Source organism: Protopterus annectens, chromosome 5.part0, assembly GCF_019279795.1.
Source record: "Protopterus annectens isolate FY-2018-M chromosome 5.part0, PAN1.0, whole genome shotgun sequence".
Lineage (NCBI taxonomy): Eukaryota > Metazoa > Chordata > Ceratodontiformes > Protopteridae > Protopterus > Protopterus annectens.
In genome coordinates, this window is record NC_056735.1 from 751,020,040 (window position 1) to 751,044,136 (window position 24,097).

The 24,097-nt window shown below is 42.3% G+C and overlaps 1 protein-coding gene and 1 pseudogene across 2 annotated transcripts in view; one reads left to right on the top strand and one right to left on the bottom strand.

The window, feature by feature from the left end:
- The window catches only part of LOC122802187, a 165,127-nt pseudogene extending 143,399 nt beyond the window's left edge, over positions 1-21,728 (bottom strand).
- Positions 21,729-23,621: 1,893 nt separating this feature from the next.
- MSANTD4 (Myb/SANT DNA binding domain containing 4 with coiled-coils) overlaps positions 23,622-24,097 on the top strand; it is a 268,707-nt gene continuing 268,231 nt past the window's right edge. The window contains exon 1 of one of the 2 annotated variants that reach the window (XR_006364979.1): positions 23,622-23,708. The gene's annotated coding sequence lies outside the window, so the exon portion shown is untranslated. The remainder of the gene's footprint in view (positions 23,709-24,097) is intronic. The other variant, XM_044072599.1, reaches the window with a different exon arrangement.

Genomic DNA, 24,097 nt, shown 5'->3' on the forward strand with positions numbered 1-24,097 from the left:
TGGTTTTTCCACAGCTATTTTGCAAGGCATGTTGTCAGCTCCTGCTTCCTTATGATTTGCCAGCCTCCCTTACCTCTGCTTTGGGATTCTACCCAATAGTTAGGACTGCAGCAATGTGGAATGAAGAACATAGTACAGTTTTGTACCTACCATAAATGTAGATGTTCGAGGATCCACATTGCTGCAGTCCAACCTCCCCCCTTCCCTCTGTGTTTAGGGGTGGTTGTGTAGGTGAGGTTATATTCTGTAATTTTGTATATTTTGTACATATATTTTGGTGCAGGTTTGTTGGGGGTTTTTTGGGTTTTTGGGCCTTTTTTTTTAGGGTCTTCTGACATCTGGGGCAAGAAAAGACTGAGGATATGGCGCGGTCATGCGCATTAGTACCCTGGCGACTGGGTCAGTCTAAGCGCCCCGACCCCGCAGCCTTCTTTGGTATTCGGGCCGACTGGACAGCGGACTACCCAATAGTTAGGACTGCAGCAATGTGGATCCCCGAACATCTACATTTATGGTAGGTACAAAACTGTACTTTTTAATTTTTTTAAAATTTATTTGTTTTTTTATAATATAGATTTACAATGTTCATATTTGTGGGTGTGAATAAACCCAAAATTGTATGTAGAAATGTTACTGTATAATGGATATGATAAAGAAATACCTGGTTTTCAACATTAGAAAAGTTATTTTCATGACAAGTGCTGAGACACCAAACCAGTTCTGTTATCTTTACTGTTTGTTTCATGTCCAGAAACCAAACCCCAATTTTTTTTGTATTAACATGTAGAATGAGATGCATCAACTATCTAGTGCTGTAAGACTAAGAATTGGATTTTGCTTAATTTTGTTGAGTGAAGAATCTTGAAACTCATTTCCTAATGTTGCATTACCAGATATTTCATGTCTCATTTAACTCAATACCTGTTCCATTATCTTGAATGATTATTTATTATTTTTTTTCTGGAAAATGTTAATTAGGTTTATTGAATAAATTTGTATTGACTAGACCTTTGTTTAAAAAGGGTTTTAAGAATTGGGTTTTCCCTGAATGGTTTTTACTCTAGTAATGGGGGTTTTTAAAATCCTGTTTTGTGGGGGTGGACAACCCCCAGTACAGTACTGAAATAATACTTTTTGAACATGTTTTTTTTTAGTTTTATATTTTGACCAGTTAAAATCATATTTAGATATTCCTTGTGTCTGTTTGGGTGGCAGTTTCTGTTGCTTGGTTATATTCCTTCTTTATTATATTCATTTTTTTTAAAAATTTTCCATTTTTGGGTCTAGGGATTTTTATAGGTGTGGATTTTCAGTAGTTTTTTTTTTTTCCTTTAACTAGGGTTGAGATGTGCACATGTCTTTTTTGGGAAATTTTGGATTTGACTGGAGATTCATGATTTCCCAGAGTAGTGTAAATGCTGTCACAGTGTTTATAAGATGTAGATGGAGCTGGGGTTTTGTTGTTGGGGTTTGACTTTGGGGTGTGATGTTTTTTGGATGTAGATGAAAATATCTGATGTAAATATCTACATCCTGAAAGAAAATTTGTCAGTACTGCTTGATACTGTTGATGTTAGAATAAATTTTTACAGTTATTGCCTGAAAATGAATATACATTTATAAATGAGCATCCACACACTCTGTGTGTGTTTTGTGCATATATAATTGCATGATTTTTTGTGCCCTATATAAATACACAACAGATGTATAAAAGAGAGCATGCAAATTTATTTCCAAAATATATATATATATATATATATATATAGATATATACACAGAGGAATTTCTCGTCATACTGCTGCAGTCATCACACTAGGGTTATCCTGTAGTCAGGCAGTCCCCAGTCGGCCAAATCCCAAAGTCCTGGTCTGGGGTTTTGTCGTCGCTCTTCCCTGCGCCCGTGGGCAGGGTATAAAGGAGCGCCATTTTCTGCAGTCTTTCTTGCCGCGGTGCCTGAAGCAGAAGCAGTTCCAAGTGCCCGGGTTTGGGCCCGCTCCCGAAATTTTCGAATTGAGTTTCAGCCAAGTCTTTCTAAAGCTAAGTACCCGTTGAAACTTTTCTTGCCTCAAGACCCGAAAAAGTTTTTTTTAAAAAAACCCCAAAGGTTTTTTTTTTTAATTTTAAAATTTTTGGTTTTTTTTCCCGGAAAAACCGATCCCGAGCCTTCAGGGCCGGGGGCCGGGTTTTCCCGGGTTTTTTTCGGGTCTCGGGAAGATTTACTTTTCAATTTTTTCCCTCGGGAAAAGGGGGCCCTAGGGGCCCGGGGGGGGTTTTCCCCCCTTTTTCCCCTAAGGTTTAAGCCTCCTTCTGCCAACTTCTTTGGGGGAAAGGCCTTTAGTTAGGGGGCCCACCAGGCTTTGCCTAAAAACAATGCTTAAAATGGCGGGGATTTATTACTTAAGGGTTCACCCCCCTGAAAAGGCCTGGGGTGGAACCTGAGTTTGAGAGTTTTGAGCAATGTCGAGGCTTCTGAGTCTTCTGAAGACTTGCAGGAGTGTCCTCCTTATTCTGATTCTGATGTGGATGATTCTACTCCTTCAGCTTCTCCTCCTGAGGATTTTTCATTTTCAGAGACTCTGCATTCCATGAGGGAGCATTTTAAATGGGAAGGTCAAGATTTCTCTGATTCCAGGAAAAGGCTTAGGGAATTCTTGTTTTTACCCCAGCATAGGCCTTTAGCTATACCTCCTGTTTTGAATGTGGTGGAAGATGTTTTGCAGAGGCTTCCTGAATCCTGATTCTTTGCCTCCTGCCCCAGTTAAACCGATAGGTATTATAGGGTGCCTGAAGCTCATAAGTATCTTTTAAGAGTCCTAGGGCAGACCCGAAACTGTCTCTCAGGGGCCTAAAGGTGTTAAGGCCTCAGTTGTTAAAAATCCTGTTCCCTCCTGATAAAGAGGCAAGGGCTTTGGATAGATGGGGAAAGAAAGTGTATACTTCTTCCACTTTAGCCATGAGGGCTTGAATTGTCAGTTTCACATGTTAAAATATCAGAATTATCTCCTTTCACAATTGAAATCTAAGGTGGATGCTTTGGCGGAAGGTATTGAGTGTAAAGAGTTGCAGGATTTAGGTCATGTGTCTGAACAGGTGGGTAAACATTCCTTGCAATGTGGTTTTGATGCTGTGCAGGCCTCCTCCAGGGTGGCTGCCACTGGTTCTGTTCTTCGAGGCACGCCTGGTTGAGAGATCAGAATTTAGCTGAGCATGTTAAGACAAGGATTTTGGATGCTCCTTTACAGTCTGATGTGTTGTTTGGTTCGCCTGTGGAAGCAGTTTTAAAGAAAATGGAGGACAAGGCTAAGTCTATGCAAACTGTTAAAGATTTTTGCAGGTGCAGCCTCCAAGTTTAGTAGAAATTGGCCTGCTAAGGGATGGACTTATCCTGCTTATGATTCCCAGTCTAGGGGTAGGTCTAGGCGTGGTAGGGGCAGAGCTCAAGGTTCTTTTAGGCCTAGACAGGAGTTCACCTGCTCAGACTTCTGGTGAGGGCAGGGGTCAGTCCTTTCGTAAGCAGACCCAATGACCTGCCTTTTCAGCTGCCAGTTCATTCGCCTGGCAGCACCTTTGGGAGGAAGACTGTCTCTTTTCAAAGAAAATTGGGATTTAATTACCCAAGACAGATGGGTTCTGGATATCATTCACCACGGTTACAGGTTTTATTTCCATACCTTGCCTCCTTTCAAAGGCATGCCAGACATTCCTCCTCTACAAAGACAAGAGGCTCACAAGCAAATTTCTCTGTTACTCCAAATAGGGGCCATTCAGCCAGTTCCTATGCCAGAAAGGGGCCTAGGATTTTATTCTCGCCTGTTCCTAGTACCAAAGAAGGGGAACACGTGGAGACCAATTTTGGATTTATCTATCCTCAACACTTATCTGGACATTCCCAAGTTCAAAATGTTGACGTTACAACAGCTTTTACCTCTGCTGGGCAAAGATCACTGGATGGTAACTTTAGATCTCAAGGAAGCTTACCTTCATGTGCCTATAAGACTAAGTTGCAGGAAGTATCTGCGTTTTGGAGCTGGAAATTCTCATTATCAGTTCTCTGCAATGCCCATTGGGATATCTACTGCCCAGAGTATACACAAAGGTTCTGGCTCCAGTGATAGCTTACTTCAGGCTAAAAGGAATTCAAATCTATCCTTACTTGGACGACTGGCTGATTCTGGCTCAAGAAAAGGAAGACCTTCTACAGCATTTGGAATATGTCATAGCAGTGCTAAGATGCCTAGGGTATTCTGTGACGAAATAAAGTCCAGTCTAGTACCCTCTCAAGACATGTGCTTTCTGGGTGTGAGACTGAATACAGCAGCCCAGATGCATTTTAACCCCGGACAAACAAAAGAATCTTTTTCCAGTTACTTCCATCAACTATCTCTTTCAGTCCGGCTGACTGCAAGGACAGTCCTCTCAAGCCTTAGGGTTCATGGTATCTTCATTCTGGTGCTTCCTAATGCCAAACTGCATAAGGAGGAAGCTGCAATGGTATCTCAAATGTATGGGACACAGCACTGCCAGGACGGACACTGTCATTCAAATAATACCTTGTATCTCAAAGGAATTCCCTTTGGTGGGTCATCTAGGACAAATGTCACCCAACAGTGGACTTCTGTGACCCGGCCAGAGGCGGTTTCAGATTCCCAACGACAGATGCCCCAGGTACGTTGCTTGGGGAGTTCATCTACCCAATGGAAAGTGGATACAAGACAGTGGCCTCGCCAGACTACAGCATCTACATATCAACATGAGAGGATGTTAGGCAGTCCAATTAGCATTAATGGCTTAAGGAGTTACTTTTCCAGGGCAGGTGTTGATTCTAACAGACAACATACAACTGTCATGTGGTACATCAATGCTGTGTAGTCATATACATTCTTACCAAGCAGCAGGCAAGCAATGATTTTATAGGAGACTGCGCCCAGCTTGCAACCAACTCTTTCAGGCAAAAGTTTCTGCCGATAGCATGAACCCTTAGCAGATGTGGGCATAGACAAATCATGGACTCACGAGGAACTGACCATGTATTTTGTGTGCCGAGCAGTCCTGGGAACTCCAGTAGACATAATCTGTTCGCTTCATCAAACCACCAGCCGCCAAAGTTTTGTAATAAAGAGGTTTCATCATTGTTGTGCTTGAAAGTGGATGCCTTTCCTTCAGCTGGAAAAAACCTCATGTGTAGCGCGCTCTGCTCTGGGCCCTTCTCTCAAAGAAGTCAAAATGCATGATGTCAAGATGATTTTAACAGTCCGGATTGGCCCCGCAGCACTGCACCCATTACTGAGGAGCTTTCATTGTAAAGAAGCCATCCATGGCCTTTACCCTTGGATTCCCACGCCCTGTTGTCTCAGAAGGACGGTCCACCTCGCTCAATGTCAAGCTTGTCACTCTGTTCCTGGCAGCATATTCTGTTTTGAAGACAGCAGGTCCTCAACCCTCAACAAGTTTTAAATAGGATTTATGGAAGCCAGAAGACCTAGTGCAAAGGAAAGTGTCTGCATGAGAAAAATGGGAGAATTTTATTTTTGGTGCAGCAAACAATTTGGAGATTTTGAGGCCTAATTTGGTGGCTCTTCAATATCTTCTTAGGGGATTATTGAATAAGGTTTGTATTTCTATTTCTAAATTCCAGGGTCATGCGCAGCAATAATTTTCCAACTCCATATAGTTGTATTCCCACCATTGTTTGCATCCTTTGTTCAACTGAACTCTTGGGAGACTGAAAGAATATAGAACCTGCAATGAGCTCTCTCTCTTTGGGATCTCATTTCTGTGGAGAAACTTCCACTCCTGTGCCCCAGAGCCTCGACTACCACTGAATGAAATATTTATGTGGAGACTGGCATTGTATTAGCACCTGAGAAGGGTTTCTAGAGTGCAGGCCTTATGGTGACCTCATGCGATTTCATAGGGATAGGAATACATCTGCATTTTCGTCAACTTCATGGCCTTCAGAACCAGGTTTCAGTGTGGCTTCAAAACAAACCTATTCATTTACTTCCCTTTTTATGCAGATCACAGAAATCAAAGGGAAAAAGATTTTGCCTTTCTAGATATTACACCATTAATTCGCGTTTATTGAAACTTGGGACTAAAAGGATTTAAGGCAGTCCCTCAGCAGTTGTTTCTTTCCTTTGGGTTGCTTGAGGGCAAGCCTGTGTCCAAAGCTCAAACTATTTCTGGTGGATTGGGTTTGTTGCATTTTGTTTATCATAGCAGGAGATTCCAAAGCTGGAATTGAGGCCTCAATTTCCACTGGAGTTTCTGCCCAGCTTCCAGGCATTTCTAGGGGGTGGCCACCTGAGGATATTTTGGAGGCAGCTACTTGGAGTTCAGTGCATACTTTCTCTAAGCATTATCACCTTCCTCTCTACTCTAAGTCTAGGGCTGGTTTTGCCACAGCTATTTTGCAAGGCATGTTGTCAGCTCCTGCTTCCTTATGATTTGCCAGCCTCCCTTACCTCTGCTTTGGGATTCTACCCAATAGTTAGGACTGCAGCAATGTGGAATGAAGAACATAGTACAGTTTTGTACCTACCATAAATGTAGATGTTCGAGGATCCACATTGCTGCAGTCCAATTACCTCCCTCCTTCCCTCTGTGTTTAGGGGTGGTTGTGTAGGTGAGGTTATATTCTGCTAATTTTGTATATTTTGTACATATATTTTGGTGCAGGTTTGTTGGGAGTTTTGGTTTTGGCCTATCTTTTAGGGTCTTCTGACATCTGGGGCAAGAAAAGACTGAGGATATGACGCCGGTCATGCGATTAGTACCCTGACGTACTGCGCAGTCTAATGCGCCCTGACCGCGCAGCCATATACTTTGGTATTCGGGCCGACTGGACAGCGGACTACCCAATAGTTAGGACTGCAGCAATGTGGATCCTCGAACATCTACATTTATGGTAGGTACAAAACTGTACTTTTTTGAATTTTTAATATTTATTTAACGTATATTTTATATAATATAGATTTACAATGTTCATATTTGTGTGGTGTGTGAATACAATTCCAATATTGTATGTAGAAATGTTACTGTATAATGGAGTATGATACACAAAATACCTGGTATTGTAACATTAGGAAGAAGTTTAGTTTCATGACAAGTGCTGAGACACCAAACCAGTTCTGTTATCTTTACTGTTTGTTTCATGTGCTCCAGAAACCAGAGCCCCATTTATTCCTTTGTACCTTAACATGTAGAATGAGATGCATCAACTATCTAGTGCTGTAAGACTAAGAATTTGGGATTGTGCTTAATTTTGTTGAGTGAAGAATCTTGAAACTCATTTCCCTAATGTTGCATTACCAGATATTTCATGTCTCATGTGAACTCAATCCCCCCACCTGTTCCGTTATCTTGAATGATTATTTATTATTCTTTTTACTGGAAAATGTTAATTAGGTTTATTGAATAAATTGCGTATTGACTAGACCTTTGTTTAAAAGGTTTGAAGAATTGGTTGTCACATGAATGGATTTCTACTCTAGTAATGTGATTGTTAAAAGTCCGGTTTTGTGGTGGTGACAACCCTAGTACAGTAAAAATGAAAATAATCTTTCATGTTTCTTTTGTTTTATATTTTAATTAAATTTTAGTAAATTTCCAATTTGGTCTGTTTAAGTGGGTTTTTTTTGTTTCCTTGGGTTTTTTCCCTTTTTTTTTTTTATTTTTTTTCCTTTTGGATTGGGATTTTTTTTGGGTGGGCAGTATTTTTTTTTTTTTTTAGGGTTTAGATGGACTGTTTTTTTTTTTGGGTTTGACTGGGGATTATGTTAAGAGTAGTGAAATCTGTAATTTTAAAATGAAGGGGGTTTTGTTGTTGGGGTTTGATTTTAGGATTTGTTTTGGATGAATGAAAATATTGATTAAAACACACCGGGTTTGACATAAATTGCCAATTTCACATGCTAAAGTATCAGCAATTTCTTATCTTTCAGTTAAAACAAAGACTGAGCACACTCCCTCAACTGTCTGAATTGAAAGAAATGCAGGATGTCCTTCAAGGATGCATCTGCAGTCCTTACATATGGGTTGTCCTGCCTCAGGCAGCCCTTCGGTCGGCCGGATTCCAAAGTCTGGGTCCGGCGTCGGCTGATGTCGCTCCTTCCCAACGTCAGAGCGCCTGGGGTATAAAAGCGTCAGCCGACGCCATCTTCCCCAGTCTTTCTTGCTGCGAGGTGCCCGAAGCAGAAGCAGTTCGCAAGCGCCGGTCGGCCAGCTCCTGTGATTTCAGATACCGAAGTCTTCAAAAAAGCTAAGTACCCCGTTGGGGACTCTTTCTTGCCTCAGCCGATGTCAGATCAAATGGTTAAAGTTAATAATTGTTTATCTTGTGGGAAACAAATACCTCATAAGGATTTCCACTCTTACTGCTTACCCTGCCTACGCCCAGACCATGACGTCTCGGCCTGTTCAGCCTGTGCTTCCTTCAATAAACGCACTCTTGGGCATCGGGCAGAGTTTGCAGAGGAATTTTTTGGGGATAATTTCTGTTATATCATGCCGTCAGAGATTCCCACCGCTCATTTACCCAAAAAACGAAAGGATAAGGACCGACACACGCGGTCCGCGGTTTCGTCTGACTCCACGCCTAGGCCTACCGCGAGTGTCTCGGTCTCTACTGAAGCCGAATCCCTACCGCTTCCGACCGACGACACCGCACAACCGGTAACTTCGGTACCGGAGGCCATCACTGAGTCGGTCATAGAATTACCGTCTGAAACCGGTGCTCAGGAAATATCCGACACCATTTCTGTTGATAAAACTACTCCAGCACGTGGGGCAGCCAGGCCTCCTGTATCCATGTCCATTAAGGCCTTTACAAAGGCTAAAGCTGCTAAACAGCCTAAAACTTTCCCTCCCAAGGCTATTCCTCAGGGATCCACTACCGGTTCACAAATCTTAAGTTTGGCTGAAGACCTTATCTCCTTAATCAGGGGCTCTCAGCCACACCCAGACAGGGGCTCTCAACCACCTCCAGGCAAAAGGCCCAGGGTTGAGCAGACAGACCCCCAGTCTTCAGATGAGGCCTCAGATGACTCTGCCCTTTCAGACTACCAGGAGGAGGCCCTACCGGCCTACGAGGATTCTGATGCAGAGGATTCTATTCCCTCGGCCTCCCCCCCTGAAGAGTTTTCCTTTGGGGAGACCCTTCACTCCATGAGAGAGCATTTCAAATGGCAAGGCCAGGAATTCTCTGATTCCAGAAAAAGGTTAAGGACTTTTTTACATTTACCTCAGCATAGACCTTTGGCTATTCCTCCTGTTTTAAGTGTTATAGAAGATGTATACTCTGAGTCTAGTATTTCCCCCGACTCCCTTCCTCCGGCTCCTGTCAAACCTGACGGGTACTACAGGGTCCCGGACTCACATCTATACCTTTACAAGGGCCACTCTGCTGACCCAGAAACTATTTCCCAGGGCCCTAAAGGGGTTACAACCACCACTGCCAAGAATCCACTTCCTTCTGAAAGGGAATCCAGGGCTTTAGAGATGGGGTAAAAAAAGTGTATACTTCTTCCACTCTTTCTATGAGAGCTTTAAATTGCCAATTCCATATGATACAGTATCAAGAGTATCTGTTAGATGAATTGCATAAAAAGCTATCCTCGCCTGAACCCCTAGACAAGGCGCTTCAGGATCTGGTGCATAACTCTCAGCAGGTTAGCAACCATTTCTTACAGTGTGGTTATGATGCATTGGAAGCTTCATGTAGGTCAGCAATGACAGGTGCAGTCATACATAGACATGCTTGGCTGAAGGAACAAACACTGCCAGATCATGTTAAAGCAAAGCTTCTGGATGCTCCACTGGAAAAACAAAAGTTATTTGGTTCCACGGCTCAAGAGGTCTTAAAGAAATTTGAGGAAAAGGCTAAATCAGTACAAACAGTCAAAGATTTTCTCCAGGTCCAACCACCAAGATTCAGCAGAAATTGGCCTTCTAAGAATTGGTCCTTTCCAGACACAGACAGATTTCAAAGAGGCAAAAACAGGCGTGCCAGAGGTAGAGGGCAAGCTCGAGGCTCCTACAGAGGACGTCAATGGCAGCCTCCTAACCAGAGAGGTAGTGCAGGACCTTCAACAGCTGCACAAGGACAGACTCAATGACTTGACTTTGTCTCCGCCAACCAGGGCTCAATTGGAAGCACCAGGGCTCAATTGGAAGCACCTTTGGGCGGAAAGCTATCTCTATTCTCAGAAAATTGGCACAGTATTACAAAGGACAAATGGATACTGCAAATAATAGACAAAGGATACAGATTCCATTTTCATACATTACCAAAAAGACAAGGCATGCCAAACCTGCCACCAAATCAAAGGGCAGAGGCTTTCAAACAAATCTCCAAACTACTACAAATGAAGGCAATAGAAAAGGTTCCTTACACAGAACAAGGCCAAGGATTTTATTCCAGACTATTCCTTGTTCCAAGAAAAGAAAAGCAATGGAGGCCTATTCTGGACTTGTCCGCACTGAATACTTATCTCATCGTACCAAAATTCAAAATGCTGACCTTACAGCAACTCCTTCCCATGCCGGGCAAGGGGTCCTGGCTGGTAACTCTAGACCTCAAGGAGGCATACCTGCATGTCCCTGTCAGACAAAGTTGCAGAAGACACCTCAGATTTCTTGCAGGTTCAGAGCATTATCAATTCTCAGCATTGCCCTTTGGCTTATCTACTGCCCAGAGTATTCACGAAATGCCTGGCATCAGTAATTGCACATTGCAGACTTCAGGGGATTCAAATATACCCATACCTGGACGACTGCCTTATACAAGCGGACAGCCAACAAACATTGGTAAAACACTTGAACTATGCCATCCGACTACTACAGGCCTTGGGATACACAGTCAACATTCAGAAATCAAGACTTGTTCCATCCCAACAAATAATTTTTCTGGGTGCAAAGCTGGATACAATCACCCAAATGGCTTTTCTCACAGAAGAAAAACAAAACCAATTACCGGATTACTTCAGAAATCTGAAAACACAAACCCAGCTGACTGCAAGGAAAATCCTGCAGGCCCTGGGTTTCATGGCATCTTGCATTCTTCTGATTCCACAAGCAAGATTGCATATGAGAAAACTACAATGGTACCGAAGGAGTCTTTTGTCTCAACACAGTCACCGCCTAGAAGCTTTGATCCCCCTCATTCCATGCCTCCAAACAGAATTTCAGTGGTGGGCACAAGCAAGCCAGTCAAACATGGGTCTGCCTTTCAGCAAGCCTCATATCAGCCAAACCATTACAATGAACGCCTCAGACCATGGATGGGGAGCACACATGAAGGGCAAATGTATTCAAGGCCAATGGAAAAAAAAGGAATTGCACCTTCACATCAACCAAAAGGAAATGCTGGCAGTGATACATTCAATTGAGGCCTTGAAACATTTCCTGCATCAAGGTCACCTGCTAATAAAGACAGACAATACCACAGTTATGTGGTACATAAACAAGCAATGAGGTACCCATTCCTACCCTCTTTGCAGGCTGGCAATGAATCTTTGGGAACTTTCCCTAAAACTCAATATAGAGCTGCATTCCCAGTTCGTACCAGGAAAGGACAATGTACTGGCGGACAGCGTAAGCAAAAACACCATGGATCCACACGAATGGATGTTGCATCCAGACATTTTTCTTCAGATAGCACAAGCATGGGGAAGGCCGGACATAGATCTTTTTGCCTCCCCCCACAACCATCAACTGAAGAAATTCTGCACAAGGACAAGTGGATGCCCTATCCTTCAGCTGGAAGGCTCTAACAGTATATGCATTCCCACCTCTTCCGTTAATGACCAAGGTCTTACTGAATATCAGGACAGAGCAACCAAGGGTGATTCTGATAGCTCTGGACTGGCCAAGACAACACTGGTATCCACTGTTAAAGAGCATGTCGCGCACGAAACCGTGGCCTCTACCACAATGGCCACTTCTTCTGACACAGCACAATTACAAAACTCTACACTCCAGTCTAAAAACCTTGCAGCTGACAGCCTGGAAAATACCTTGACTCCTCGCCACGATAAACTATCCAAGAGGGTAAAGGAAATCATCATGGAAGCTCGACGGCCTTCCACAAGAAAGGCATATTCAGCAAAATGGAAAAGATTTCGAACCTGGTGCACCGCGAAGGGTCAGGATCCGGCAGGGATGAGCATTCCACATATCCTTGAATACTTGGCTGAAATGCTCCATAATGGCCTTTCTTATTCATCCATAAAAATTCATGCTTCAGCTATTTCAGCAGAGTATAACACTGATCCACCTGTATTTTCTCATCCTCTGCTAAGGCAGTTTCTAAGAGGGATAAAAAACATCAACCCTCCAAGGAGACCACCAGTGCCTACATGGGACCTTAACTTCATGTTGGAAAAATTAACTCTACCTCCCTTTGAACCAGCAGCATCTTCAGAACTGCAATTCCTGTCTTGGAAGACTGCCTTCCTTCTGGCCATGACCTCAGCAAGAAGAGTATCTGAGTTACAGGCCCTCATGGCAGTACAACCATTTCTCATTTTCCATAAGGACAGAGTCTCTTTGAGAACCAATCCTACATTCATGCCAAAGGTGGTATCCAGAGTCTCACTGAACCAAGCTATCCACCTGCCTACTTTCTTTCCAGACCCACAAAATAAAGGAGAGAAACTTCTGCATACCCTGGACATTCACAGACAGTTGCGCTACTACTTGGACAGGACTAAGCCTTACAGGAAAACTGACCAACTGTTTGTAGCATATGCTGCTGGTGTACAAGGAAAAGCTATTTCCAAACCAAACAATTTCAAAATGGATAGGAAATTGCATCCGATTCTGTTACTCTTTTCATGGAAAAGCTGTGCCAGCTAACATCAGACCTCATTCCACCAGAGCAACAGCCACCTCCACAGCCTTCTTAAGAGGGGTGGCTACAAAGGACATTTTAGAAGCTGCTACATGGAGCTCTGTGCATACATTTTCCAAGCATTACAACTTGCCTTTATATTCCAGATCCCGAGCAGGCTTTGCTACTGCAGTCCTGCAGGGCATGTTAGCTACACCATCCTTTTCTTAGATCCTACCTCCCCCAGCTTGGCTATGGTATTCTACCCATATGTAAGGACTGCAGATGCATCCTTGAAGGACATAGTACAGTTTTGTACCTACCATAAATGTAGATGTCCGATAGGTATGCATCTGCAGTCAGGTTTTCCCTCCCTTCTACCCCTCAGTGGTATACTTTGGGTACCTATCCCTCATTTTAGCTAGCTGGGGTTATCTTTTATGGTGTATTTGTTTTATATTGCTGTGCATGATTGGAATTTATTCATTTCTCCAAAATTTAGCCTTCTTTAGAGGGCACCTGGCATCTGGGGCAAGAAAACTGAGGACGATGGCCGGCTGACGCTTTTATACCCCAGGCTCTGATGTCGGGAAAGGAGCATCAGCCGGACCCAGACTTTGGAATCCGGCCAACCGAAGGGCTGCCTGAGGCAGGACAACCCATATGTAAGGACTGCAGATGCATACCTATCGGACATCTACATTTATGGTAGGTACAAAACTGTACTATCTGTTGCATGCAACTGAACAGGTGGGCAAACACTGTTATACGTAGGCATGCTTGGTTAAAGGAACAAACTCTGCCTGATCATGTTAAAGCAAATCTTCTAGATGCTCCCTTAGAGCAGGATGTTCTTTTTGGTGTTAAAGCAGAAGTAATCTTAAAGAAAATGGAGGATAAGGCAAAATCTATGCAGACAGTCCAAGATTTCCTACAGGTACAGCCCCCTCGCTTCAGCAGAAATTGGCCAACAAAAAATTGGTCCTTTCCAGCTACTGACAGACCACAGAGGGGTAAATACAGACGTCCAAGTGGCAGAGGACAACCACAAGCCCAGTACAAACCTCACCAGTGGGGTACTGCAACACAGAAGGGAGGAGAAGACAGGTCCCAAACTACCATAGTTTCAAAGTTTAGTACTAGGCTATCTGCCCTGAGGCATTTGCAAGCCTAGCCCTAGAGATGTGGCCTTCGCCACCCCATGTAGTGGTACTAAGGTGTATAGAATAAATTTAGAATACTTTGCCTTTGTCTAGTAGTGACACATTGAAGTCCCCCTTACTTATTAAAATTAGTTTACTGTGCCTCTGTTAAGTAACGATACAGGGGTGACCCCCGGGGTAAACCTACAATCTCCCATCCACTCGTCAAGATTTCTCTTGAACAGAGTCAGTGAGGGGCTCTGCCTAACATGGACAGGGATTTTGTTCCAGAGTATGGGAAGCCTCTGAGTTATGAATCTGTCCCTCCAGCATGTTCTGTTCATGTTTGTACTGCGGTTTAAATCTTTGGCTCTCGTGGTTCTTATGGATTTTGATTTTTTGAGGTGGAGCATGTCCATCAATTCCTGGTTGGACATGGCCTTGTATGTCAGGCACAGATCACCTCTGAGCAGGCGGTATGCTACTGAATAGAGCTGGAGTTTCTTTAGCCTGGCAGCATATGACCTATGTTGGAAACACTTGATCCTCTTGGTGAGGTACGTCTGGGGTCTCTTCAGCTGTTGTAAGTGCCGGGTGAGGTACATACCAAATGGGGCATTGTACTCAATCATGGGCCTGATAAGGGAGGAGTACAGGGGCACGATAACCTCCTTTGACCTGGATGTGAACCCCTTCATGATAAGGTGGGCAAGGTAGAAAGTCTTCCTAAGCACTTTGGCAATGTGGGTGTCAAATGAGAGGTCACTATCAACTTGGGTCCCCAGGTCTCTGATTACTTTTTCGGTACTCAGTGGGTTATTGTTTATGTGATAATTTGTGGGTATTTTGTTTTTCCCAAAGGGGATGACTATACATTTCTTGGCATTCAGTTTAAGGCCGTGATTCCAGCACCAGAAGGCAAACTCAATGACTTGCACCTCATCTGGCCAAGCAACACTCTCTTGGCAGCCCCCTTGGGAGGAAAACTCGCACTTTTTTCAGACAACTGGTACATTGTCACAAAGGGCAAATGGGTCCTAGACATAATTTCACGAGGATACAGATTCCATTTTCCCACCTTGCCAATGAAAAGAGGAATGCCAAACCTGCCACAAAATCAATGGGCAGAGGCACAAAAACAAATTACAGCTCTCATGGACAATGAGCCATTTAACTGGTACGTATTCGAGAGCAAGGCCAAGGATTTTAAGACTCTTTCTAGTTCCCAGAAAGGACAATGCCTGGAGACCAATTCTGGACCTTATAATTCTAAACACCTTCTTACAAGTACCCAAATTCAAGATGCTAACACTACAGCAGCTTCTTCCCATGTTGGGCAAGGAAGCATGGCTAGTAACGTTGGACCTCAAGGAGGCATACCTGCATGTCCCTATCAGACAAAGTTGCAGAAGATACCTCCGTTTCATTGCAGGTTCAACCCATTACCAATTCTCTGCACTGCCCTTTGGCTTATGTACTGCGCCCAGGGTGTTCACAAAATGCCTGGCACCAGTAATTGCATACTGCAGACAAAGAGGAATTCAAATATACCCATACCTGGACGACTGCCTCATCCAAGCAGAAAGCAAGGACATCCTCTTACAACATCTGGCTTTTGTAAAACATCTTCTAAGTTGCCTGGGGTACACAGTAAACGAAAAGAAATCAAATGTAGTACCCTCCCAAAATATGACATTCGTGGGTACCAGCTTGAATACAACTGCCCAGAAGGCTTACCTGATGCCAGTCAAACAACTACAACTGACTCAATGTTTCAAAACAATGGCAACAAAGACCAAACTACCTGCAAGAAAAATTCTGCAGGCCTTGGGCTTCATGGCATCTTGCATACTGCTAATACCATTTGCAAAGCTGCATATGAGGAAATTACAGTGGTACCTAAAAAGCATATGGTCTCAACACAGCCACAGCTTGGACACAATGATATCTCTCATTCCCTGCCTACAACTGGAGTTTCTATGGTGGTCACAGGCATGTCACCTCAACAAGGGTCAGCATTTCACCTTGCCCCCAGCCAGGCAAACTGACAACAGATGCATCAGACTACGCCTGGGGGGCACACATGGCAAGACAGTGCGTTCAAGGCGTATGGACCGCAGATCAAAGGAATCTGCACATCAATCAAAAAGAGATGCTAGCTGTACAGAATGCTCTGACAGCCTTCAAGAATCTATTACATCCAGGACAACTTACAATAAGGACAGACAACACCACAGTAATCTGGTACATAAAGAAACAAGGGGGTTCACACTCCTACCCTCTATGCAGGTAAGCAATGACCTTGTGCAACACAGCTCTGGCTTACCAAGTTCAGTTGAAAGCTCAATTCCTGCCAGGAAAGAAGAACACATTGGCAGACTATCTCAGCAGAAACATCATGGATCCCCACGAGTGGAAACTGGATCCACAAGTATTTGCAATGATAACTCAAAAATGGGGCCTTCCAGATAGTTTGCCAGTCCTCAAAACTATCAATTAACAAAATTTTGTACAAAGACACTTCACCATCAAGCTTGGAAAGTGGACGCACTCTCATTCAGTTGGAAAAACCTGACAGTATATGCCTTCCCTCCATTGCCTCTCCTCACAAAGGTGCTTCTGAAAGTCAGAAAGGAGAGACCACGACTGATACTCATAGCTCCAGACTGGCCACGCCAGCACTGGTACCCACTACTGAGGAATATGGCCCAGGGCCCACCTTGGATTTTACCACAAATTACCCATTTGCTCACACAGCAAAACAATCAGATTCTTCACAGCCAGCTCAAAACCTTAAATCTTGCTGCATGGCACGTCACCTAAGCATCCAGCCAGCTCCTCTTTTCCAAGCAGTTATGGATGTTATTCTGGAAGCTAGGAGGCCAAGCACCAGGAAGGCTTATTCGGACAAATGGAACAGGTTTTGTGCCTGGAACCAAGCTAAAGGCCAAAACACAATTCAGCCTCACATGCCTCACATTCTACAGTATTTAACTGAGATGTTGCACAAAGGACTTTCTTTTTCTTCCATTAAAATCCATGCATCAGCTATTTCAGCCCACTACAACACGGATCCACCCTTATTTTCACATCCACTTCTAAGGCAGTTCCTCAGAGGGGCAAAAAACATTAGGCCCCCCAGGAGAGCACCTACACCGACATGGAACCTCAATTTTGTTCTGGAAAAACTTACGCTGCCTCCCTTTGAACCAGCTTTCTCTGCAGATCTACAGTTCCTATCGTGGAAGACTGCCCTGCTGCTAGCAATAACTTCAGCTAGAAGAGTCTCAGAGCTGCAGGCACCAATGGCAGTGGAACCTTTCCTCATTTTCCATCAAGACTTTCTCTACGAACTAATCCTTCCTTCATGCCTAAGGTGGTTTCCAGTGGGGCTTTAAGTCAAACCATCCACTTACCCACCTTCTTCCCAAATCCACAGAACAAAAAAGAAAGACTCCTGCATTCCTTGGATATTCACAGGCAACTTCGTTACTACTTGGATAAAACTAAGGCTTTCAGAAAATCTGACTAGCTCTTTGTATCCTTTGCTACAGCTTCACAAGGGAAGGCTATATCAAAACAAACCATTTCCAAATGGATAGGACATTGCATTCGTTTTTGCTATACCCATCATGGAAAACCAGTTCCTGCTACCATTAGGCCCCACTCTACCAGGGCAACAGCTACGTCTACAGCCTTCCTCAGGGGGGTTCCAACCAATGAGATTTTGGAAGCTGCAACTTGGAGTTCAGTACACACCTTTACCAAACACTATCACTTACCACTTCACTCTAAGACTAGGGCGGGCCTCGCCACTGCAGTTCTGCAGGCCCTTCTAGCCTCCTCTAACCATCTAGGACTCCTCCACCCATCCTTAGCTTTGGGATTCTACCCAAGTGTGATGACCGCAGCAGGGTAACACGATGAACATAGTACAGTTTTGTACCTACCATAAATGTAGATGTTCGAGTGTACACCCTGCTGCATTCCAGGTTACCCTCCCTCCATCCCCTCTGATCTAACTGGCTAAATCTCTACAATACCTTCCTGATGTATTTGCTTATAGCTGGAGGGATTTTGTGTTTGTGCAAAATTTACTTAATTTGGTACTAATCACTGACCACCTTTTTGGGGGCACCTGACATCTGGGGCAAGAAAAACTGAAGAAAATGGCGTCTGATACATTATATATACCCCTGGCGCACTGATGTCAGGGAAGAAGTGACAGCAACCGACGCCGGACCAAGGCTTAATTCCGTCCGACTGCTGGACTGCCTGACGACAGGATAACCCAAGTGTGATGACTGCAGCAGGGTGTACACTCGAATATCTACATTTATGGTAGGTACAAAACTGTACTTTTTCTGGTGTATTTGCTTTTTGATGGAGGTGTACCACAACATATAATTGCTTCCCATTGTGGGGGCACCTGACATCTGGGGCAAGAAAAACTGATATAATGGCGTCAGCTTCATGTTTTATACCCCTGACGTCATGGAAGAAGAGACTGCATCCGATGCAGGAATCCAAGACTCTGGTATTCAGGCCGGCTGAGTGCTACCTGCAGGCAGATAACCCAAATGTGATGACTGCAACAGTGAATACACTCCTAACATCTACATTTATGGTAAGTGTACACAACTGGAGATAAAACGTGACCAAAAAGAGATACTGTTCAAAAAAAGACTGGAACTTGGAGAAATCTCTTTATAAAAATACAAATAACGATACAGCAAAGCTTTCAGGCATAAAACCCTTCCTCAGTGCATTACAAACCTTCAATGGAAGACATGTTGAATAAATAAGGGTCTAATAGTCATGTGACCAGCAGCCCATTAGTCACGTGACCTACACAAATATATATCATTATACATTAAAGCTTATACATTTTAGATAACATAAAATAAATATATTAATTAATAAAATGTTACTATAACTTAGTTTGCTGTAAATGTTTTAAAACTGGTTTTAATGTAGCCATGTCATTAAGTCCTGGGAAATGATCTGCTTCTAGTCTAACTATCCATTGGTACTCCTTTAGTTCAAGTATGTTGTTGATATCCCCACCTCGTGGTGTTTTTTCAACAATACAAATAACTCTAAAGGAAAAACTGTGTTGATTACCCTGTTCCTTTATGTGTTTATATAGTGCATTTGTAGTTACTGCTCTTTTTATTTCCGATCTATGTTCAATTATTCTATCTTTAAGCCTTCTCACAGTTTTTCCTATATAAAATGAAGTACATTGTGTGCAAGTAGCCACGTATACTATTGATGTAGTGTTACAAGTAGCTTTTATATTGAAATTGTAGTATCTATTTGTTATGGGGTGTATGAACTGGTGAATGTTACCATCTATAATTTCAGGACAACATGAACAATTAAAACATTTGTATGTACCTGGTTTCTCAATTTTAGAAAAAGAATTAAAAACCATATCTTTATAGCATAATTTTTGTTTGAGAGTATTCATGTTCCTGAAGGAGAAATAGGGTCTGTCTCCTACCACCTTCTTAACATTTGTGCAAGCCATTAATATTAGCCAGTTTTTTTGTATAATATTCTTAACTGAATTTGTTTTTGCGTTATATGAAGTAATAAATCTAATTTTTGTATCATTACCTCTAGTTGCTGTTAGGTTCCCATATGTATAAATTGGTCTTAATGTGGTGTTTCTATCTACTATAATTCTGTTTTTAACCTCAGATAAGAGACTGCTAGAGTAACCACTTATTGTCAGTTCTTTGGACATATCTTCTAGCTGCTTAATAAAATTTGTGTCTTCTGTGTTTAGTTTACTAACTCTACTGAGTTGTGATGTTACTATACTTCTAAACACATGTGGTGCATGCATACTCTCAAAGTGTAAATATCTTCCTGAATGTACTTCTTTCTGATGTATGGTGGTATGTAAAGAATCTTCCTTTTTATACAATAATAGGTCCAGAAAAACTATATTTTCATAGGAGCTTTCCATTTTAAATTTTAAGAATGTAGTAGTACTATTTAGATAGTGTAAAAAATCTTGGAGCTCGAGGTGGGGATATCAACAACATACTTGAACTAAAGGAGTACCAATGGATAGTTAGACTAGAAGCAGATCATTTCCCAGGACTTAATGACATGGTTACATTAAAACATTTACAGCAAACTAAGTTATAGTAACATTTTATTAATTAATATATTTATTTTATGTTATCTAAAATGTATAAGCTTTAATGTATAATGATATATATTTGTGTAGGTCACGTGACTAATGGGCTGCTGGTCACATGACTATTAGACCCTTATTTATTCAACATGTCTTCCATTGAAGGTTTGTAATGCACTGAGGAAGGGTTTTATGCCTGAAAGCTTTGCTGTATCGTTATTTGTATTTTTATAAAGAGATTTCTCCAAGTTCCAGTCTTTTTTTGAAGTGTACACAACTGTACATTTCTTGTACATAACCTGTAGTAGTTCTACCAATGTTTCTGGGACAAAAAAAAAATCCCAGGACTGTCCAAATCCACTTTCTTAGCCTAGTGGTGTGCTTTTTCTGAGTCAAGGAATGTTTGATTGGTCTCTCTTTCTTCATCTGTAGCTTTTCCCCTGTCTTACTGCGAACATTAGGTCAGTTGTGCTGCATTCTGCTCATCAGTCAAATTCTCCAGCGCTTTCTTACAGTGTGACAGGAAATAAGGTACACAAGGTATGCTTTCCATATTAATGGTCTAAATTAGCAAACAAGTTGATGGGAACATACCATTCAGCTTGATACATCTATACTGCCCACAGTTTTGAATGTCCCCCTTAGTTGTACATTGGCACTAAAATCGTGTATTCTCCATTCATCAAGGGATATGCCTTTTTCTCTCCACACGGCTATGAGTGTCCTCAGAATCCATTTCTCTTAACTCGCCCGACATATTGATCATATCTGCTTTTCACTGACTTAATTTTCCTTAGTGCTTTTCTTACTTATTCTTGGGTGGGCTTTTCTTCCTCTTTTATCATAGTCCATGTATGGGGCTATACAACATGTGTGGGGCTTTCTTCAGTCAGAAGCTGACAGAAGTACTCTTTCCATCTGTCTTTGATGTCTTGTAGACTAGTGAGCAGGTTGCTGTTGCCATCCTTTTTTTATGAATAGCGTCCGACTGTCATCTTTCTCTTTTTGCCTTGCAGCCTGATCTGCAGAGCAACTTTCCAGAAGCTGATAGTACCTCTGATGCCACACTCTTTGCTATTGCAGCTTCTGTCTTCACCTCTTCATAAGCCAACCAGTGTTCTTTCTTATCCTGGTTTTTCTTTTCTGTCTCCCATTTTTTCCTGCACTCCTTTCTTTTGATAACCTTTTAGTCTTTAGCATTCAGTGATCAGTTTTCCTTATGTACCTTAATCCCAAGTCTGGCTTGGCTGCATATCTATTTTATAGTCTTCACACATGCTGTTTTGAGATGCTGCTGCTGTTTGACTCTGTTTCCTTCTTTTACTAAGGTGCTAGAGCCTTGCGTATTTCCTTGAATTCTTCTGTTTTTGTTCCAGTAAACTTCCACATCTTCAGCCTAGTTTCTGATCACCTTAGATCCTTTTCTGATTTACTTCTTTCACCTGATTGTGGCCACCAGTGTTTTATGTTGCCCAACTGTTTCTCTAGAGATGAATTTACAGTCTTCTAGTGCTCTTTCCTTATTAGGATAGAGGCCACCTAATTGCTGACCACTCTTGCAAGTAATCTTGTTACTGTCTGTCTTGATGAACCTTATCTTCGCCATCACCAAGTTGTTTGTCACACAAGTCTAGAGTGGCCTGTCACGTATTCCTGCTGCCTCATTTGTGGACACAGGCAGTCCTCATATTCTGTTCTGTCTGACCCAATATGAGCATTTAGGTCCCCTGTTATTAACACCAACTCATGCTGTCCTCCTTTATTTAGTAGGTCCTGCACCTTGCTACCTGAATACACAGTCTTGAGGCACAGGCTGAAATGATCAATGCTGTCTTGTCTTTCCACTTTAGTCCGACTCCATGGATCTCTGTCATTCTGATGACATCACCAGATTGTGCACTCATCTCCAGCTGATTGGTTTGCTAACACTACCGAACAGCATGGGGTGGTGCACTCCTGAGTGTGTTGGCCTTTAGATAAGGTGTTAAACCAAGGTCCCATCTGTTTGAGTTGGTAGTAGCTCTGGTAGAGATAAAAGATCCCTTGACACATATTGAGAAAGAAGAGGAAGTTCCCCATTATCCAGACCAAATTTTCTGTGGTAGTATAAGTACAGGGTTGCCAGACGTCCCTATTTGGGTGAGACTGTCCCGAGATCAGCAGCCTGATCCCGAGTCCCGCACTGCCAGTTTAAATCCCGGGCAGCCTCTGCATTGTTTGATTGGCCCGTATACCGGCATACGGGCCAATCAAAAATCGCTAAACACGGACCTTCTTGTGTTTAATACGGAACATTGCAGTTCCGCATTAAACAGAAGTAGCTCCGTGTTTAGCGATTTTTGATTAGCCCGTATACTGGTATACGGGCCAATCAAAAAATCGCAAAACAGAGCTACTTTTGTTTAATGCGGAACTCTGATGTTCTGTATTTCCGTATTAAAGGCCTAGTGTGGAAGACTTTTTTTTTTTATTTTGTTTTTTTTTTGTTTGTTTTTTTGTTTTTGTCTTCACTTTGTCCCTAAATGGACAGTCAGAAATCTGGCAACCCTGTACAAGTACCACCTCAGTCTCCCCTGAACCACTAGCTTAGTAGGGACTAATCTGGTCAGCAAGGGATGGTCAGAAATAAACATCCCTCACTTTATTCAGAGTACTTTTTCCTCACCAGAGTTTGACAGCATTTCTAGTCTGTCCTCTCCCTGAATAGTGAACTCTGGATTCCAAACCAAGTGGCTTTGTTGCATTCCCATATACCTTGTCTCTGGTATGCGTGGTGTTCAGTGTCCTCCTCACCATTGTGTCATCCACTGCCAAGCTGCATACTTTTATTGAACCTGTGTTCAGCTTAGTAATCCTTAGTTCATGTTTGGCATGTACTTTTTGCTTCCTTGTGTTTTGAACAACATTTTACTTTTGGAACGTCCACAGTTTGCATAGAATGTCAGTAAGGGATCACTTGGTTCTAATCCAGAAGATCATTCCTCCTATGTATGACCTTTCGGGCATATTTGTCCTTTCCCGTGTGAGCATTTGTTGCTTCCACTAATGACGAAATAATCTTCAGCTGGTGCCCTGTTCAGCGTCTTGGCCCCATTTTCCACCAAGGTTGAATATTCTGTGTATAGCTGATTGGAACATAAAGTTTTGTCATTATCTGATAGTATTTTTAGCAGTGGCAGTTTTTACACAAAAGGAGGAAGTTTTCAGTACTACTTTGTCTGTTATTGTCTGACTAGAAGATCTGAGGGTCTGTTATTATTTAAATTATTTGTAAATGTTTATATTCTGATGTCCCTTTCAGACATGTAAAATTTTGCATAGTTTAAGTATATTGCTTGTTAAGTGTTGCATTTTTCTGACTTGTAACCAGTCATTAATGTGGACTTGCAACCTATGTAGTATGTATCTTTGATTGTTCAGAATTTGTCAAATGTTTAAGAACTTATTGATTCCCACCTTAGTAAAAAAAAATATATATGATTTAGCATTTCTTTTGCTTTTTCTCTGTATTGTAGGAGCTGTTTTATATTTTCTGGAAGAATTTTTCAGTCCGTTGAAGAGGCTTAATGCCAGAGAAATTAGTTTGGTACGTTCATATTTTTTTTTTCTGTTTTAGAATGAAAAGCTTTTTCCAATATTTTACCATGCAGGCTATTTTGTGATTTAAGTGGATTTTTTATTCATCTTAGCATAGCTTGTTTCTGTTTAGTTTCACGTAGTTGTGTGTTGGCCATCTAAGTACAGTGATCTGTAATCAGTCATTTTTAGCACTGATCCTGGGTAATGTCAAGACACACATGCAGCCTGCCTGAGTAGGTGTAGCTTGATTTACCATAGCAGTAATATGCAAAACAAACCCACATTAAGTAAGATAGGAATAATGCAAAGCTAATTCACCAAAATTACTACAGTTTGGTTTACCATCATTATCCAGAATCATAAGCACTCGAGTGTACTGAGCGATATCCTACATCT